This window comes from Anser brachyrhynchus (assembly GCF_964034855.1).
Source record: "Anser brachyrhynchus genome assembly, chromosome: 4".
NCBI classification, from domain to species: Eukaryota; Metazoa; Chordata; class Aves; order Anseriformes; family Anatidae; genus Anser; species Anser brachyrhynchus.
In genome coordinates, this window is record NC_137698.1 from 76,064,353 (window position 1) to 76,084,926 (window position 20,574).

Sequence of the window (20,574 nt, forward strand, 5' to 3'; positions counted from 1 at the left end):
AACAATCTGCCTAGTGCAGCACCCAACGTGGAGCTGCAGAGCAAAACAAACGAGCCAAGGAAAGCCACGGCCCCACGGGGCTGGAGTCTGCTGCCTCCAGCAGTGAAAGGAGCAGGGGCAGAGATATTCCCCGAATGCACCCACGGCTGCCCGCACAGGGCTGAAAGCTGCACCGCTCCAGGGCTGCAGCTGAGAGCAGAGTTCAGCCCCCACACCCCAGCAGAGCGGAGCCACCTCATGTATCCCATCCCAAAATAATGGTATTCCTGCGGGAAGGGAGTCCCGGAGCTTGTCCCAGGCCTCCTGGGCAGCTGCAGACAACACAGGAGCCTTACCTTTGGGGGTAACTGTGGCCGTTTTACAACCAGGACGGAGTCTGGATGCCAGAATTCAATTCAGAATTCACTTTTTACCGGATGCCAGAACATGTCATTTCTGTGCTGATGCCTTTTATCCACCTGAGATGTTTTTAGGACAGGGGGCATTGCCAGCTCACACCTTGTCATCAGGAGTCTCCTGATCTTCAGCATCCCTCCTGAAGCTCAGCCTTGCAGTTACACAGTTAGAGAAGAAAAACGGTTTCCATGATGCCACATACACACAAAACTCCCTTGAATTTTCCAGACCTTCAGCTCAGTGCTTTATGCTGAGGAGGCAGATAAATGTAAAACTTCAGCCAAAGGCCATGTTTGTGGGGAAGAGAAGGGGAAGGACTGACTTACGGCTTGGAGTGTGTGAGCGATTGCTCCTGGTGCCTCCCTGCCGTCCCTCCGGGAGCACAGGCAGCACGAATTTTAAACGGGAACGTTTGCTGTTTGCACAGCGGAGGCTTCTGGCTGGCTTCGTTAACATGAAACGTGAACTTCTGCTTTTGTAATGCTCCAGAACCACAGCGGGTTTGGGAGGCCGAAGCAGAACGCGGAGGCGAGCTTCCTAGGCAGTTGTCACCAGGGCTCTTCTCTGCCCTGCTGGGCAACATCCCCAGAGAAAGAGAAGGGACCCTGCTTGACTCAGCTACTAAGGACACCACACGGGGTGCAAAAAAGCTCTGCAGCATCCTTCTTCCTGCCCTGGCTGGAGGCTGTGGGCCTCCTTACCCTCCTAAGACTCACCCTGCCAGGACAGAAGCAGGAGGGGAGCAAGAATGAATAGCTCAAAATGCAGCAGAGTCACTAAAACCCAATGACTTCACGTGGATTTGTGCCTCGTGCTTGGACGCTGCTACAAGCTGACTGCACATTTGAAAAATTCTTTATCTTCATGACTCTCCTACAGTGAAATCCGATGGAAGTTGGTCAAATGCCTCAAGAAGTGGAAGTAGGGAAGGACAAGATGAAACCACTCGTCTCTTCCGAACGTATGGTGAAGCCCATAGGGTGTTCACGGAAGGCGTGCTTCCTTAGGAGACCGAGGTACAGCTATCCCCGTGGCAGAGAGCCTTGGGAACAAGCTCGGTAGAGACTGTGGAGACGAGAGCAGGGGCAGAAAGCCAGTGCCTGCAGCCAAGAGCGACAGGTTAGTCAGGTCTGGGGCGAGGTTACACCCAGGAGACGGGACGGACGGCGTGACGCAGCCGCCTTTCTCAACATCGCCCTGCTCCCAGGCCTGCTTCACACCACGCAGGGCCAGGCAAGCTGCTTGGGAATTTTCCAGAGCAACATTTTTTTCCCCATCAGAACGTGCAGTCGCGTGGAGCACTGAACGTTTCACATAAAACGCGTTGCATTCAGTGAACCTCTGATGGAGCCCAGGCAGGGAGATATTTCCACTAGGCAAGGTGAATTTCCACGGGGAACCTGGCTGCTAGTTCGTGTGATGCTGTGACGAGCTCCTTACAAACCCACTCGTCCATACCTCCAGGGAGCCAGGCTTGTGGATTTGCAGTCAGGTCCCCAGGTTATCCAGCCAGAGGACTCCATGAGCTCAAGACTTCTCCAAATTATTTTCTGATAGCTCCTGGTCATGTATTGGGATAAGCTTGGTATTTCGTGGCTCTGGAGCAGCTCATTACAGGTGCAATCCCTGCTCATGTTATCTCTGGGATGTTGGATTTTCTTTTGGGGAACTTCACTGTCCTGTCAGCCAGGCGGCCCATGGACCCATCAAGACGAACAGCCTCGGAAGACCTAATCCAGTCGGGTTGCCTGAGGTCATTGCTCCTTCTTTTACCCCTAGAAATCCCCGCAGCCACCATCTGAAACCAGCAGAGCTCTCATCACCTTGGGATAGCAGCTTTAAAATTGGCAACAATCACAGCTCTTCAGTCAGCGCTGCTGGGTCCTGGGGTCCACGTACGAGTCTGGAAGCAGTTGGACTTGGCACGGCCTCAGATGAAAATGTTATGAGATTTCCATTTGGAAGGGGAAATACATATTTCTGTAGCCAGCAAGGACACAGATGAAATGTGGCATTTCCCAGGAATTTCTAGTGCTGACAATGTTCGCACCGTGGCAGCCCAGAACCCTTCAAACTCCTCTGCTAGCCATGCCTGCCTATGAGATACGGTCCCACCAAGCTACACTGCTAATCTGTGGGAGAAATCCACTTTTTCCTTGTCTCAGGGCCAAGGATTAGCAAGTCTAGCCAACGGTTTCATGGATAGAGATGAAGCACAGGTGAGGGGACCTCGACTCACAGCCATCAGCTGGCTGAAGCCTGGAAATAACGCCTTTAAGGTGGTCGATGCACAGGTTCTTCCTCTCCTGCAGAACTCCTGCACCGTGTGTTGGCCTCGGTAGCCCTGCTGTGCAGAGTGAAAGCAATTTTCCTCTGCAGATCCTCACCTCATTTGTTGCAGGCGTTGACAGATGTGGTAATCAAGGCAGAAAAAGAAAGGTTATTCTCACAGTTAGAAGTCCTTCGTGACTTTATAGGTGATATCGTAACAGTGAAGTTCCTGAGAAGTCTGCAGGCTCGGCTCGCCAGTTTTCTTAAGTTTATCACTTCCCCACATAGGGGAACACGCTCAGCAGCACCGTCCTGCAGCGCTGTGACCACAAACTCCACCAAGAAGCTGAGCCATGCATATTGACAAAACAAACGGGGCAGTTACGGACAGACACCTAATTATGTCTGATAACCCCAGGGGCCATCCCGCAGACGGATCCAGGCTGCTATTGGTGACTCCCCAAAAACCAGTATTTCCCAAGGGAGGAAGGGGCCTGGCTCCCTGCACAAAAGAATCAGCCATCTCTACCCTGATTGCGGAGGATTTCATGGGCTTGGAAGAGCATTTGATGGCAATGGAAGGAAGTTGTCAGGTTTGCAGATTGAAATGCAGAGGATCCTTCTGGGGGTGTTGCATGTTGCCTTGCACTCAGAGCAGGGTCAGGGCTTCTTGGCAGCAAAGGAAGAAAGGAAATTTGATTCATATAAGACAGAGAGCTGGTGTCTTCCCTCAGGAGATGAAAGGCTTGGAGGTGAGAAGAAGGAGTGGAGCCCAAGTCCAGGAGAGCCAGGATTGCTGCTCCTCCTGCTGCTGCAGGGGATGGAGGAGCTGAGAGTGACTGCTGTCACCTCCCTCGCACCACCCCGCTCCAGATCCCCGAGCCACAGTGCCAGGTAGGAACTCGTGCTTGAATAGGCTGGTGACCCAATTCAAGGGTCCCAGGAGGGACACGACAGCATTTCAGATTTTAGGTTAGTCAAAACGAGGGAACAATGCAAAACTGTAAAGGAGCATTAAGGGAGCGGCAAGACAAGAAGAGAATTTCTCTCTTCTCTTTGGGATGCTGTCCCAGGAGCCATAACTACTCACTCCCTCACATCCTGAATTAAGGATAACTGCAGGAGGCATCTCAGATCACATACTAAACACCCCGAGGTGTCTGCCTACACACACCATCTACATACACATATATTCACGTGCCTTATAATCACCAAGCATTTCAGGTTGGAAGGTACCTCTGGGGGTCTCTGGTCCAGCCCCTTGCCCACAGCAGGGTTATTAGCTCAGGGTGCTCAGGGCCATCTCCATCTACGTTCTGAATATCTCCAAGGGTGGAGATGCCACCACTTCTCCAGCCCCCTGCTCCCTTGTTTGTCCACCCTCACGGGGCAGAACTTATTCCTCACATCTAATCTCCCATGTTGCAACTTGTGCCCATTGCACGTTGTCCTTCCACTGTCCACCTCCGAGACATATCTCCTCTATCTTCTCTACACCTTTCCATTACCTATTTGTCAACAGCAAGAAGATAACGAGTCGCCCTACCCCTCTGCAGACAACACCCTATCTGCCTCTCCTTGTACCTCCCGTACTCCTCAACCACCTCCAAGGCCTCCACCAGGCCTAGTCCAGAACGTCCATGCCTCTCCTGTACTGGAGAGGCCAAAACGGGGCCCAGTAGCTGGATGTGTCTCACAAGTGCTGAGCAGAAGGAAATAATCACTTCCCTCAGCCTGCTCTCTTGCTGATGTGGCATTATTTGTGGTTTAGCACTGCAGGAGCACGCAGCTGGCCAGTCTTCTGCTTGCCGTCCACCAGGGTCCCCAGGCCTTTTTATGCAGGTTGTTTCTTCCTTTTGTTTTGTTTTGTTTTGCCCAGGAGACTCATGGCCAACTGCACTTTGATATCCACTCATACCATCTATGAGCACCTCTAAACCAAAAGCAGTGGTGGCTGGGAAGACAGTCAGGGACCCTTCCCGTTCTCCCACTGGGAAATGTCGGTGCTCCCACTGCTCCCAACACACAGAAACCCCAAACCAAAACCAAGCCAGAGCAGTCGATTACCCTGTTTCACCCTCTCTTTGGGTCAGTTATCCGTATGGCCAGTCACGTTTGTTGAGCGAAGGTACTTTCTCAAGGGCTTAGACCTTTGGTTTTGCTCTGTGAAACAAGGCCGCAGACTTTTCATTACAAAAGATGAAATAAATCCTTCACAGCCTTTGAGCAAGCTTCAAATGATCTAATTAACTCGAACTATCTCCCTGATGCCAAAGCCACCCTCTCCGGGCAGCGGTCTGCGGTCTCCAGGCTAGATGCTGGCATCTCTTGTCTTCACCCCTCAGAAATACTCGCCTGGAACAGGCTGACCATGCCCACTCTGAACAGGGCTTCCTCTGAGTCTCCTCTGTGATGCCTTTATGCACAAAATGGACTCTTTTTTTAAGTTCAAAGACCTTGTAAGGACTGTGTCACGACTCACTAGCGTGGTGTCCCAGGGGTCCTGAGATGCACATGTGGGGCACGTAGATGTTCCACAGGGCACCTACACACTACTGCTGGTCGTAACACCACGTGGCGTGGAGATACCTAGGCAGCCGGGGGTCTGCCCTCACCTCTCCCGAAAGACCCTTCCCTCCTGCAGTCACCTCCCTAGTCCTAAACACGGCATTTACCTTGCGCTTAGAGCTGGTGAGCCCGTGTTACTCGAGGTCAGACTATTTAAACACCAGCTGCGGTGTTCGTCTTGCCTTTTTTTTTATTAGTTTTGTCAAGAAGTCAGTTTCAGCATGCACAGCACTTCCTCTTTTGAGGCATTTGAGGACTGAGACTGTGACCTTTGGCTGCTGCTTGGGCTCAGCAGCTGGAGATGGAGGCACAGGCAGCAGTCCCAGGGGTGAGGGGGCTGAAGGAGAAAAGCCCTCTTCCTCCCCCTCCACCTCGTCACGGACAAGCCCGGACCAATTTTCGGCCAGCTGTGGCTGAAACACACACTGCAAGAAGACCTTCTCCATGCAGCCCATGGCTGGAGCAGGGAAGTGGTACTCAGACTGCAGCAGCTTCGGGCAGAGAGGATCTGGCCCAGCAAAAGCTCAAGCACAGCAAAGTGTATTCCTGCAGTATGTGATGGCAAGTAATGGTCCTTTCCATCCTCTTTTTGGTTGGGGAGCTGGCCTCTGAAGGAGCCTGGGCAACGTTTAGATTCAATACCTGACTGTCATACAGACAAAAGTAAGGGAAATTAATCCCAATGGAAAGTCTTGGCAATCAAGTACAAATTAGTGCCTACCACAATGAAGCGTATCTACCCAAATTCGTGTTCGTGGTTATCTGTTGCTGAAGCCTCCCTGCTACCTTCTGTAGTAGGAACGGTTAAGCTTTATATCAGAGCAGCACGAGCACAAAGGTTCAGGGAAAAGGCTGGAAAGGTCAGGAGGGGCAGCCCCATGTTTGGAGTGACTTTGGCTAGCTGGACCAGCAGCTGAGGAGGCTGAACGCCCCCAGAGATGGTCAGCGAGGAGCAGAAAAGGCAGCTCGACAGACACATCCCCTCCCTGCAGCAGAGCCGGGGACAAGAGAGCAGTCACGCCGTGTGGGACTGTCCCCACACGACGTGACTGCTACGTGTAGCAAAGGTGACAACTGCTAACCGTGCCAGCCTTTGGACCGTATTTTCAGAATATGCGAGAGTCCTTCCCACCCTGCAAAGACCACTGCTGTCAATCCATCTACTTATCTTAATAACCGATAAGAAAATGGGGTCCCACCAGAGGAAGTAGGATTTTTTCAGTCATTTGACCCAAAATGCCCTGCATGGGCATTGAGCATGTGGCATGGCTTAAACAGAGGGTTAGGTTTTTCAAGGGAGGGTTTAACTCGTAGTAAGAGATTGCACTGGCCCAGCTCAGGCTGGCAGGACACCTCATCCATGCTAAAGAGAAACCAAGCTATGAGCAGTGTTGGATCCTGGACTCCAAGTGGTCAGCTCATGGTGTCCCTCTCCTGCCAAAGCAGACAAACCTCCAACCTAAGAGTTTTTTATGCTACTTAGTGAAACTGGTACTTGGGCACTTAAAAACCCACAGCTCTGCACCTGGGGTCAGCCCTCCTCCTTAGCTCCTGGGAGCTCAGCTTTATCGTACATTACCTGCAGCCCTGTGTGCTGCAATCTGCAGCTATTCCAAATTTCCAGCTGATTTTACATAGCTTAATATGTGGCCTATAACCTTCACACCTCTGAATCCCAGTGATGTCGTTTAGCTTGTAACAGGCTAATTGATGCCTCGTTTGCAGTGAGCATCTCCCACACAACCCTGCATGAAAGGTTAATGAGTTGGGAACTTGCAGGTGTTTCTGACCTGAGCAGTGAAAGAGTTTTGGGTAGAAATGTTCACTTTTAGCTGCTGGGAAGGTAAAAGTGAAGGTAAGAGCTGAATCTAAGTGTTTCGATGTCAACCCAAGGGGCAGGAGTCCCCATTGATCTGAAGCTGGGGGGTCCCAGTGGGATGCTTGGGACTGGCCTCTGGGGACAACCTCCAACGCTGTCCAGCTACAGCTTCTGTGATGATGCTCACAGTCAACACCGAGGCTCAGTGAGATGACATTGCCTGGGGTGTGGACACCAAGGACTGAGAAAACTTCTTCCCCTCCAAATCTCAGTCCGTCTTTTGCACCCTCACCTGCAGCCCTCAGACCTTCCAACTGCAAATCAGCAAGAGCTGTCGCGAGGACAACCAGCCAGCCTCATGCCTTACCTCAATGGAGAAGTCACCTCTCACTTTCGGCTCTGGGCAGGCCACTTGTCAGCCAGCTGCAGGTTTCTGCTCGTCCTGGGCTCCTTCTGGCAGGAAACGTCCACCGTAGCCTGCAGAGGGAAGCCAGACGGGGAAGCCGATGTTAATTTGCTGCTGAAGCAAAGCAGAGAGTTGTGGCCATCAAAACAGTGAGTGCCAGCATCGTGACTTCTCCTTTCCCTTGTGATCTGTGGGAACAGGAGAAGAGCCAGACTCCACACGGGGAGGCTCAGCAGCCTGGAGGTTCCCAGGCAGGAGGACCTTTCCTTGCCCCAATAGGTCACCCACTGGTAGCCAACAGGAACGTGCTCATCTAAAGGTCCCCAAGTTGAACTGGGTTAACAATGATCACACATGGCACATTTAACAGCCCAGCTTGCTTTGGTCATGTCTTTAAATGAGGGTGGTGATTTCCATCCCCACAGATTCCCACATAGCTTTCGGCCCCTGGAGGAGTCACCCTGTAAAGAGGCAAGAGTCTGGTGGGCTGATAATACCACGGAGCTGGGTGTTCATCGTGATGGAGTTGTCTGCAAGTTCACTGAAGCTTTGCTTCAGATGGGGAAGAAATAATTTCAGGGAAGAGGATTGCATCTAATCGGCTCTGGAGGACGGGCACTTTCTTAGACTCGGCTGTAAGAGCTGCATTTGGAGACCAGGTAAAGACATCCCCTAAAAAACATCCCTGGGGAACCTGGACGCTGACGAGGGCTGCTCCTTTCCATTTCAAGCACAAGTGGCTTCACACCGTCTTTGACACTGTTTGACGCTGTCTGACACTTTACATTGACACTGCATGGTCTGCCTGATGATCCTGGTCCCCATGAGGTTAGGAAAAGGGGCAGTGACTGCTTTTCTTACACATCTTGGCTGTGAAACAAGTGAAATGTAAAACATTTCTTTGTTCAAAGCTGCAAAGAAATAACAAAGTTTGGTCTAAGCCTCGCTGAGATTTTTTCTGGTGGATCAGGACCAGGAAAAGAGTACGTTCGTCACAACCAGCAGGTGTCTGAACTCTAATATAAGTACAGTTAGACCTGTCTACACCATGCCCATTCCCACTGAACCCAGAGAGATTTGGTGGCTTGGAGAGCCCAACGAGCCATGAAAAGGAGGAATATAAAGCACGCAGGGGTGGCACCAACAGTTTCTAAGCCATTTGGTGTATGTTCTCTATAGAAGTGACTTATTCCCTACCTGCACAAGGCCTCTGGTTGTTAATTAATTTTGATATTATATCCACCAACAGAGAGGAGAAACTCCCACGGTATACCACCACAGCATCCTCACAAGTCCTGGGACCTAAAAACTGTCGGTGGCCCTAACCTAACCCTCCCAGCATTTAGGCAGGAAAACGTGAGACTGTAAGAAAGGCCACCAACCTCCTTTCATCCTGGTGCCTCGGTTTTGGCCATGGCCAGGAGCAGGTGTCTAGAGGAGAGTGTCAGAATACAGCCAACACTTCGCAATACTGCCCCAAAATACCCACTCAGCCTCCAACAATTTGTGGCTTCCAGACTTCCTGTGCCATGGAGAGTGTTTTCATACTTAATTACCCATAGTGAATTTTTCTTCCATGAATTTATCTAATTGCCTTACAAACCGCCGCAGATTTTCAACATCTGCAACATCCTGTTGCAAGGAGTTCCACAGCTTAATTATACCTTGGGAGAACCACCTCCTCTTGTTTGTTTTGAGTTTTGCTGGTTTCAGCTGCTGCCCTGTAATTCTTGTGCAGGCAGAGGTACATACTCTCCCTGCCCACCCTTCCCATACCACTGAGTGATTTATTCTCCTCTGCCATGGCCCTTCTCAGATGTCTCCCTGCCATCCTGATGAGTCCTCGTCTACTAAGTGACGGGTGGCCACTAAAGAGTTTTTTGAGCCTCCCGGTGTCCTCACCTGAGCCTTTTCCAACTTCACTTTCCTTCTGAGGCAAGCAAGCCACATTTCGGATGCTCCCTAAAAGAGACCAGGAGCAGCTGAGACCCCTTCCCACAAGGACATGCCTCCTCCATGAATTCTTCCATGAATTCCTCCAGGGTGACGAAGGTCCAGGGTGCTGATAAAGGCATGCAGGGACCATCACCCGTGAACCTCTCCGCTCTCCCTCTCCACCTGTGCTACCCCAGGTGCTGGGCGAACCATTTCCAGCTCCCGAGCTGCTGAGGAAGCGATGGGGCAGGGCACAGCAAATCTCACACGAGCATATCAGAGGCAAACATCCGTGCCTGCTGGTGTCTGCAAAGTCAGCAGAGAGAGGACCCTGCCCAGGATCGCCTTACAAACCCTGGCACACGAGGAAGCTCTGACAGCCCAGGCAGGAGGCGCTGGAAGCACTGCCGAGCAAATCAGGCTCCTTTTGATCCCAGCCCACGGCCCGGGGAGGTGGGAAGTGTAAGAGGATTTGTTGAGTATTTTCTGCCTCTGATCACAGAAATCACAGCCTCCCCGAGCTGGTGTGAGAGCTTCATGCCTGTCCCTGCTTCTTTGTTGTGGTCAGAGCCCCCAGAGGGCTGGTCAGAGCACTGGACTGCGATGTGCTGGGGGCGTGCGAACACGGACAGCCCTTCTGATGAACACAGCTGAGCCTTGAAGAGGCTCAGGCTGAAGAACAAAACCTCCAGCAGGTCCTGGCTGTGGGCAGCTGGTGCTGGCTGCCAGAATAGCCTGCCTGCCCTGCAAACATCCCTCTGTCTGTCTGCACCTCCATCCTGAACCTCCGTGTCCACTGCAGGCAGCTCTGCCTGCCTCCAGCGCCCCAGGGAACCAGGCACGTTTCTGCCGGTATCACAACTCCAGCAAACGAGATGCTGAAATTAGAGTCCATAACCCAGGCTCACTCAAACCCCGACCCAGGGCATGGCAAACCTCTGCCCTAAAGCCTAGCGCTCAGGTGTGCATGCTCAGAGACCACCAGCAGACACCGATGTGAACAAAACAGAAAGAAGAGAGGCGGTGTTGGCCTTCCCAACCACTTCATTTTGCAGCTATCACAGCACCGCGGTGTTTTAAGGAGTTACCCGAAGGAGAACAAGGATGTTTAAAGGAAATTCTGACCTCCTCTCTTTGAAGGGATGGTGTGGGATGGAGGCACATGTCTGGAAGCAGAGCATGAAGGCTGCAGGCACCGTGGGCTGAGGAGAAGCAGGGGACAGCTGCCCAGTACGGAGGCAGATCTCCATCAAAGTGATGAAGATGCCAAGGGCCGTGGCTGAGCCCCACAACCATGGGGAGCAGAGGGAAGGGCACAGCACAGGGAGCATCAGCAATATTTTCAGGCGCAGCACCAACACCCAGGTCTGGCAGAAGAAGAAGCGCGTAAGCAAGGAGGGACAAGGTTGGGCAGAAGCAAGGAGGGACAAATTCACCGTGTCGGCAGACACGGCGCTGTCCTCAGGCTCGGAGAAAAGGCACGAGGACAGCACAGGAGGAAGCGATTAGCCGTGCTGGGCACAACCCAAAATCCACGAGGACTTGTCAGACCCCGGCCAAGGTTTTAGCGAAGGCACGATCCGGGGCTTGGCACAGCGTGCACGCACAGAAGTGGCAATCGGACCGAGCCGGAGAGGAAACCGGAGCTGAAGGAGAGTTGTTTCAGATGGGAAAGATTAAAATTGTGTTCGGGCTGCGAGAAGGAGGAGAACCAGAAGCCGGTGGGAGGTTAAAACAAAGGGAGAGTCAAAGCAGGAGGGGGCACGGGGTGACGGAGCGGGGACAGGTCTGGCCGCGGCACTGCCGGGGCAGGAAGGGGGCTGCTGGAGGGGAAGGAAGAAATGTGCTGTGTGCCAAAGTCTCCTTGGAAGAGAACAGCGAGCTCCCGTGCAGAGCCAAAACGGGGGGAGGACGAACGAGGAAACCGGCTTTATCATCAGATATCCGCAGCGGGAGAGCTGGGGGGGCAAAGGGGTGCTGGGGGGACCTGCGGCCAGCCGCAGGGGGAGGCACCAAGGGCAGAGCTGATTTGGGGCCCCCAGGGACAGCCTGTACAGTGCCTTAGCCTGGGGCTGCTGGTGGTTGCATTTCTACGTCCCCCTTGAGAGGATCATCAGATTGGCGTAGGGCACACAGCTGGGACGTTACTCTTGGCCCTGCCTAGACAGCTACCTGACCTCCTGGACTCCCACGTTTTTTTTCCTTTTTACCCCGAGGAGGTCCCCAAGGAGGAGAGCTGCCCCAGGAGGGCACCGTCCCCAAAGCCAGCTAGGGCATGGCCACCCTCTAGTGGCCACCACCCAGCTCACAGAGACTCCCCTTGTCGGTGCAGACGTGGGTAAGAGGTTAACCCAGGCACAAAGAAACCACGGGGGAAAATCTGCGTTTGCAGCAACACACTGCGTTGGCTGAGTGTAAGAGCTGACCTACTGTGCAATAAAAATGTGCCCCCCCCCCCCCCCCCCCCCCCCAAGACAACTCCTGGCTTTCTAGACCACCCTCGTTTCCTCCCACGGCCACCTCTTGGAAGCCAACACGTGCTCACCCAACTGTTCCTTAGGGGAATATCACTCCGTGCCTTTGCCTGCCTCACTGCCTTTCTCTGGACCTTTCTCTGCTCCAGAACCTCTGGGCTGTCTCCATGGCAGGGCTGGGCCAGCACACGGAGCATTGTGATACTCCCTTCTGTTCTTTATTCCAGCGTGAGAGTTCCTGGCGCCTTGATGGCTCTGGGGACAGCCCCCATGGCTGAGCTGGTGCCCGCTTTGCTCCTCTCGGCTAAAACCACCGCAGCCGTTGGGTTTGGCTTGGCCTCGTCTGGCCCCGGCCGCATGCATGTGTGTGATGAGACAGCCCAGGAGTGAAGGCGCCTGAGCAGGAAGGGCATGGAGAAAGGGGGTCAGCAGCAGGGTGGGGATGGAGAGGCTCAAACCACGCTGCCTCCTGCCTAACATCTGCATGGGAAGGAGTCGATGAGCACGGTGACATCTCTGCTGCAATGACACAGGCCGGTGGCGAGGTCACAAGGACGTCAGCCAGGAGCTTGAAGAGATACCGGCTGGGCAGGGCAGGAAACTGCTGGGGCTCATGGAGGAGCCCAGGGACACGTGTGTGACCCCTTGTGTTCATCCTGCATCTGCTGTGAGCTTACGGCAACAAGGAGAGGCAGCTTTCTTATCCGAGGGGAGTGGAAAAAGCAGGAGAGGCCAATTCCTATGTTATCCTTCCCCGGGAAAACCCCTCTGGATATCAGCTAGCTCCGCGCTGACGTTGGTGCCTCTGGCTTTTAGCGCCAGAGACGATAACAGCGGAGCTCCAGCCAGCCAGGAGGGCAGCTCCCAGGGCAGGGCATCCCTGGGGACCTCAGCACGGCCAGCCCAGGGCTCCCCCTGCTCCCCAGTGGGCATGGGGACAGGGACAGGCTTGTCCCCAGGGTGACTGGGGCTGGTGCTGTCCTCCACCTCCTCCCCAGGGGCTGATTTTCCCTGCTCACATCCCTGCTCACAAGCCTTTTGTCTTCTCCCTCATCAACCCGCAGGGCTGATGGAGCCGATTTGGGATCACGTGTTGCTTAGCAACATGCATTATCCCTGATAACAGCCAGGTTTACCCCGGCTGCTGAAGGGAACCCAAATGAAACGAGCCTCCCCCACCGCCGGCACGGAGAGCGCATCCATCGCTGCCCTGCCTGCACACAGCCTACAAGAGGGGCACGTGGCGACGCTGGTCCTTCCACTCCATCACTTCCAAAGATTTTGTGTTGGGAGCGTGTCCTTATCACGGCAGGTGCCAAATCTCTACTCTGGTAGAAGTACTGGAGAGGTGGCTACCACCAAGCTCACCTGGAGAGGGGGTGAGTAAAGGTCTTGGGGCACAGTGCAGCTTCTGGGCTGCTTCCTTCTCACACGCTGCTCTGGGATGCTCACAGCCACCGCCTCCAGCACCGCATCACACAGGAAGCCATCACACGCCTAGGATGCTGCCTGACATCCTGCACTTGTTGCACTACAGGGAGCCAAAATTGCATTTGTGCATTGGCAGCTCCCGGGACGGCACAGGTAGCCAAAGGGATCCAGCCTGGAAACGAGCTGGGAGATCATCTGTAGGGCAATGACAGCACAGATGTGTTCCCTGCACCAGGATGCTCCCTGCATCCTCTCTTTAAGGGCTTGGAGGGGTCAGTGTCTTTCTGAGCGAGCAGGAATGGGGCTCAGTTCACAGATCAAAACCCCACTAGCACCAGGTGTCTACCTGGAACGGGTCCTGTTTTCCACTGGGGACCTCCTTGGGCATCCTACCCACCTCTACAGAAAGCCATGGGTCTCCTGTGTGTCCTGTGCCAGCCTGGCAGGAGTCCTGGACACGGTGCCACAGCTCCCAAAAGGCCTGAAACATCTATATTGAGGCAACCAGATTTAGCCAAAGTGACCCAAAGGCCTGTTACAGTTCACGGAGATTTAACCAAGGGACCCTGAAGAGGTATTGACCCCTGCAGAAAGTGCCTGCCCGTGGTGAGATGAATTACCCTCCGGATGTTATTGCCTGTGCGGGCACTAGTCTTGATGTGGTTGTCAGATCATAGATGTCTTGGGTTATGTGATATATATATACATATATATATATATGTGCCTAGGACATCCTCGTGGGGATGTGGCACAGCCTCTGCGAGGACGGGGATGTGACCGCCGAAGCAGCGGATGGAGAGAGGGATGTGCCAGGCAGGAGACCTTGGGTATATATAAAACGGCACTGGAAACCTGCATTTAGGGAACTGAATCATTGCCTGAGTGTCTCTGCAAGCCCAGAAGTGTGTCCCTCCCATCAGAGAGCCCAAAAAGCTCGGGCTGTGCTTGCCCTGGACATTGGCACCCAGGATGCCAACTCAGCAGGTTTCTGAAAACGCCCGCCCCCTTCCCACAATAACGAGCTTCACCCACGGAGGAGAGGAACGATAACGGCTCTGTTCTGTGGCAGCCGCAACAAACAAAAGCGGTGTCAGAGCCCCTTCCAGCAAGGAGGCACGGGGTAACAGATTGCCCAAGAAAATGCAAGGAATTTCCTGGCATCGCCAGCCCTCCTGGTACGCTCCCAGCGCACCAGTGAGAAATCTGAATCCCCGTGTTGTTGGCTAAGAGGGGACCTAAAATCCCACGTAAGCAGCGCCAGCACCAATTAGCCAAAATAACAAGCAGTGCTGTAAGTGGTGAAGCCTGGAAAAGGCAGCAGATCAAACGGAAACACGTTCAGAGGGCAGGAGTGGTTTTCCGAGGGACTTTCCTCGTGATGAGCCAGGGCGATGGAGAGGGGAAGGTACTGAAGTGGTGGCTGCGGGCTCCGAGCGGCTTTGTAGTGGAGAACAGAGGGGAAAAGCCACAGAGCTGGGAGAAACGGAGCTGTGGGTGATGGTAATAGCATCTCGCTGTGCAAGCATGCCTCTGAGTACATTGTCAGAGGCTTTGGGGAAGGTGAAGTGAGCGTTGTAACCTCTGCTCCAACACATAAGAAGCACGAGGAGGACTGTGGATCACAACCTGGTGCTTTCTCCTTGACCCACCCATGAGGACGAGCTGCTTCTCATGGTGTCCTTTGGGCTAAAAATCAAAGGGTTTGTGGAGGTGCATCCAGGATTTCCTGAAGGTTGCCGCAAAATGTGGAGGAGGGCCCAAAGCCTCTCTTCCTGGGCAGAAAAGAGAAGGCAGGTGACACGTACAATCCCTTTCCTTTGCCTGCTGGGCCCTGTTTCTAATCTGACCCAAGGCTGTAAGGCAGACTACGAGCCTTGCCAGGCCTTGGAGCGCTGAACCAAGGAGCCACCACAGCCCAGAATGTGGCGATGTCCCCGGGTGACACCCCACTGAGAGGCCCCTGGCCCAAGGCAGCCGTGCCCTTGGAGGACAAGTCGGCACCCACAGCTGGGGGGAGCTCCCACACCAGCTTCTGCCCCGGACCCATGGTGGTCAACGTGGGATGGTTCAGATATAAATTTTCTGTGCTGACCCTGCTCTGGCTGGGGCCAAACGAGGATGCAGCCACTCGGGGCTAACGATCAGCTTGGCTTCCCCTTTTAAAAAGGAGCCCAAACCCTAATAGGAACTACAGGAGGAAGCTCAGCAGACTCCAGGCTGTCCTCCCACCCACATTTACCCAGGAAAATAGTGATGAGCGTGATGGGACGTGCCCTGGAAAACACTGTGCTCGGCCTCTGTGGTTTCCTCCCACCTACAAGCGGTGGCCTCACTGCTCTTGGCACGGCTCGACCAGCCCTCGGATGAGAAGGGGCCTGTGTTTGGGCTGAAAGGCAGAAAGCCTGTGTGGGTTTCCCTTTCAGAGGCAGCTGAGAAAAGGGTTTGTTGCGACTCCCCGTCAGGCCAGAAGTGGGGAGGCCTGGATTCTGATCTCTGTGCTTGTTTGTGCCGGTTTCATCGCCCTGTTTACTCTTTAGCTGCTACGAGGGCTGAAGCAGCCCGGAGCTCTGCAGAGAGGCCCCGGCCAGAAGAGGCTGGGGGCTGTGATACATCTGTGAGGCCCAGTGAGCCCAAATTTCCACTCATCCCCTCCGAGACCCAACGCTGTCCCAGGCAGGACACCAACGCTATGGGAAGGGCCCCGGGACAAGGCCTCTGCCCTGGCCCAGTCCCTGATCTTGGCGGGATGTGAAGGGTCCCCTTGTACCCAAGGGTTTTTTCCAGCCCAAACGCAGCGAGAGGAAGAGGCAGGAGCACGGACAGGGCCGCAGCCACTGGAGATCTCCCCGTTGTCCAAGACCTCTGCCCTCGGACAGCCACATCATCCCACAGCTCCCGTGTCCTCTTCAATTCCCCCAAGCATCCCGGCCGGCCTGGTGGTAAAGATACGTTCCTCCCAGCTCAGCCTGGCCTTCGTCTGCCTCCTCATCAGCTCCTCCTCAGGCCTGGCTGCAGTTTCCCACAGACCAGAGCTCTCCAGGCTCCGCAGCCGTAACTCGCTCTGCCTTGGAAGGAAACACGACACAGGGGAAGCACTCTTGTGCCATCAACATTTGCCTGGTAGGGAGGGCAGTACCATGGGAAGCCACAGCCACAGTGCCAGCACTGTGTGACAGAAGATAGGCACAAAAGAGGGGCTGTCCTCAGCCCTGCGTTGTCTTCTACATCCCTAAAGTATTGGCCATGAGCTGACCCCACAAGGTGGCCATCCTGGCATGGAAACACCCACAGACAGTGAGCAATTTGGGACTGAGCCACCTCCGAGCTCATTCCCGGTACTTTGCATTCCCCCAACCCAGCCAGACACTGCTGGGGAGATCACCTTTATTTCTGCTGTTGAAGTATATCAGGTTTTTTGACATATATATAGTGACTTATTCTGGCTTCAAAGCCTGTTCTGGGAGCTCCAGAAAGGCTCCGAGTGACGCTGATGTGATGGCCTTGTCTTGAGGTAATGCAGCACAAAGGAAGGAGGAGAGCAAAAAGGAGGAGGATAAGGATAAATATTATTTAATGAATATTAATAGTAGGCAGAACCTCAGACCTCGGTTAGTCTGTGAATTCAAATACAAAGCTCTCAGAAAGGCTTGAAGGGATTTTTTTTGCCTCTTAATCTCACAGGTGCCAATTAATTAGAGGAGCCAGCCTGAGATGCAAGACGCCAGATACGAAGCAGGATAACCCAAACCGGTGTGTATGAAAGAACCCTTATTTATGAATAATTCCGAATGAACACAGAGGTCCCAATTAAGGCCAGACCTTGCAGGGGGAAGCGCGGATCTAAGATTTGGCTTCTCTGGAGCTACGAGCACATGAATTGCAGCAGCTTGGCACCCTCACTGCTGCACGTGTGCTGCATCAACGTGCTTCGTGCAGCTGGGCGTTAGGGACACACAGCCATCAGTCTATCAGACATCCCTGGGGACACATTATTCTTCCTGCCCCTGGATATCCGACCTCAGCACGGCTCGGCTCCAGCCCGGGGAACGTCCTGGCCCTCACTCCGCAGTCACCGGGGTTGACACCAGGACAGAGCCTCCCGGTCCGTGCCGGGGATGGAGGTGACCCCATTGTGCTCCTCGCCCTCAAGTCCCCTCGGAGAGGACTTGGCACCATGCTGCACGGGCTCCTTGCTCCCTGCAGTGCCTCACGTCAGCTGTGCAACCCAGAAAGGCGTGCAGGGAGACGTTCCCAGAGGCATGGAGGCCTCTGACCGGGCTCAGGCTCTCCCGACTCTCTCTGGAGCTCACGTACACCCCGATGAAGCACAAATGCATCAGAAAATGTGGGTGAAAGGAGAGGGACCCCAGGTGCACCTCTCCTCAGGATGCTGGTGCCCAACCTTTCCAGGAGACCGGGGACTTGGCACCGCCGGGGAAGGCTTAGAGACGTGCTGGATGAAGCCCAGAGCACAGAGGCTTTCACAGCACCTCGGAGAGATCTCATTCCCATCTGCCCTAGAGCCATAATTTGCAAGGATAACCAGCGTCAAATCCCATTTGAATGCTGAGTGCTGCGAGAAGAGACATCATTATAGCAAGGGGAGGATGCTCCTGCCTCCCTCTCCCCTCCTCGCAGCCCCCGCCATGCAAAATCCCCCAATTCCCAGCAGCTTTCTGCCTTAGGAGAGATGGAGGAGGGGGAAGGGAACAAAATGTCAACCCGAGCCTCGTGCATTTTCACCCGTCGGAAAGCAATTTCCCATGATTACACAGCTTTCTATTCTGGTCTGCAATTGCAAGTTTATTAGTTAAGAGCACACCAGTAACTTTGAATTGTGACTGCATTAGGAGAAGCACTCAAGTCTCATCATCGTCTGAAGGAGACACTTAAGGCAGCATCCCCAGCAGTTACATCCTGTGATGGATCTCTGCCTGTGGCACGGCCTAATGAGCTCACGGGGGGAACGGGGAGAGGAGAGGGGAAGAGAAGGATGCAGCTTCCAGGACCAAAAGCCGCCCCAGGGCAGTAAATCACACCTGTCCTTTAGGGAGCAGGTTCGCAAGGTATCGATCTGCTTTCCCTGTCAAAACCCCAAAAAGGGAATCGAGTTCAAGCAAATGAAAAGCCCTCTCTGAAAGTGCAGGAATTGCAAAGGGAGATGTGCAGGAAGCACAGCATGGGCTTTCATAAGCTGCCTCGCCAAAGCAAAATCCATCCTGGGGGCCTCTGCCAAACGACAGGTCTCCTCCCTGGACAAGCAGTTATCCTCTTTTCACAGCTATGGGCAGTGATAACGCAAAGGGAAAGCAAGGCCAGATGTAGACCCACATCCTTAAGTACCTGAAGTCCCTTGTCTGCATGGCCATTCATCCAAAGGACATAAACCTCAAGAGACTATCACTGACTGATGTATTAAAATTTACTAAGATCACCCAAATTTATAGCAGAATCAGGGGACTGCATTATTTTTTTTTTCCTTTCCCTGAGCCACAGACATCTTTCTAAGCTGTGGAACAATCCTTCCACCTTGTAATTCAAAATAAGCAATTAAACCCCCAGAATAAAATTAAATTTAAAAAAACAAAGCAAATTTCAATGCTGTGAAATTAAGACTACTGCCAACATCAGCTTTCTGAGAAGGAGAGCAATAATCCTGAAAAGATTTTGCTTGCAAAGGAGAGAAGCACCTTCGGGTGTAATGCTTTTTCAAATGAAGAAACCCCAGCCCAATCTAGAGGAGCTGAGGCAGCCCTCTCCCTGAGCAGCCAAAATGCCCCTTTCTAGGAAATCCAGCAGATTTGGGCATGATTTCCTGGAGGATTCAGCCTCCCAGGAGAGCTGAAACTTCACCCAGACCTGCAGAGCCGTACCAGACAGAAATAAGAACACCTCCTGCATCAGACATTTCCCCCCCGCGTCCCTTTGTAAGGCTCAGCAGCTCCAGGCAAGGGCACCACGCAGGACCCGATCCAGCACACGGCAGCAGGGCACAAATCCTGCTCAGCCCCGAAGTGCTCTGCGAAAATAGAATATCTTTTAAGAGCTGCTTTTCAAGCATCCACCGGCCGACCAGCTCCCTCTGCTGCTGCTTCTTCCGACCTGACCCAAAGCACCATTTCCAGAGATGCGAGGCCACCACGAGCAGCTGAGGAGTTCAGCCCAGCAGTTTTATGGCAGAGCGCTGCCTTCGGGACTCAGGGGTCAGCTGCCTGCCCGCAGGATGCCTGCTGATATGCTAACACGTTATAGGATATTTTAAACATCTTAAAAATCTGTACATATCCCATATATCTGTGGGAGACCCACCACTGGTGGGGGCCAGGCAGGTCCTAGGGCATCACCAACAGCCTTTGGCTGCTGGCCTGGTCTGAGCCTCACTGTCCTTGTCAATAAGCTTTCCGCTGACTTGGGAGGCTCTTGCTTCACTGGCCAGATTTCTTTTCTGCCCTTTGCTTTCAAAGAATAAAAATAAAGTAAAAGAATGCCAAGACCAAACATATTTTTTTTTAATACATCCCCAAGCGCAAGAAGAGCATCTGGCATCTCCCTCGCTGGTGCATCCCTGCTCTCCCTAGGCTCACATCCCTGGGCTCAAGCACGGTGAGAAGTCACCCCAGGTGACAACGTAACCTGTGCCCATTGCAGGAGGAGCTACCACCTGCCATAGCAATGATAATCCTACAGCCACCGCTATTCCCCACAAGACCCAAGCCCCGTGGCATGTTTATCAGTGTATGTGACGCAGCATGGAGGGGTGAAACAGCCTCCACCTACAATTCACACCTGGGGAAACTGAGGCATGCATTAGCTTGGGGAAGCCTGTGGTTGCACAGAAAATCAGTATACAGAAGTGTGTGCCCCATCCTTGAGGATGGAGCTGCCGTGGCGGAGTGCGAGGTGTGTTCAGAAGTGAGCAAGGGGAGGCCAGGAGGCCCCAGCTGGGGCAGACAGCCAGGAGGGGAGGCAGGGGATCATGCAAGGGCTTGAACTCAGCCCTTAATTTGTCTGCAGGGACCGTCAGTGATGTTTCCAACCACCCGGCGGTCCTGCTGGTGAGGGGGAGCTGCAGGGGTGCCCACCCTCCAGCAACACGAGGGGCCACCAACTCGCTTCACCCACCTGACGTGGCCGCGTTCAGCTCCTCTCCTGCCTGTGTCTGGGCTGGACCCGATAAGCTGGGGCTGTTTGAAGCGGTGACCGGCAGCACAGCTTATCTCAGAAGTTTTCTTTTGATAGGGTGTCCGCCCTGAAAGGAAAATAGCCGGCATCCT

General features: G+C 53.7%; 1 protein-coding gene across 1 annotated transcript in view; it reads right to left on the reverse strand.

Moving 5' to 3' along the window:
* The window catches only part of SMOX (spermine oxidase), an 81,979-nt gene extending 61,523 nt beyond the window's left edge, over positions 1-20,456 (reverse strand). Inside the window, exons 1-2 of the mRNA XM_080590846.1 lie at positions 20,423-20,456; positions 7,422-7,531 (exon numbers count right to left, since the gene is read on the reverse strand). The gene's annotated coding sequence lies outside the window, so the exon portion shown is untranslated. The remainder of the gene's footprint in view (positions 1-7,421; positions 7,532-20,422) is intronic.
* Positions 20,457-20,574: the final 118 nt, after the last annotated feature.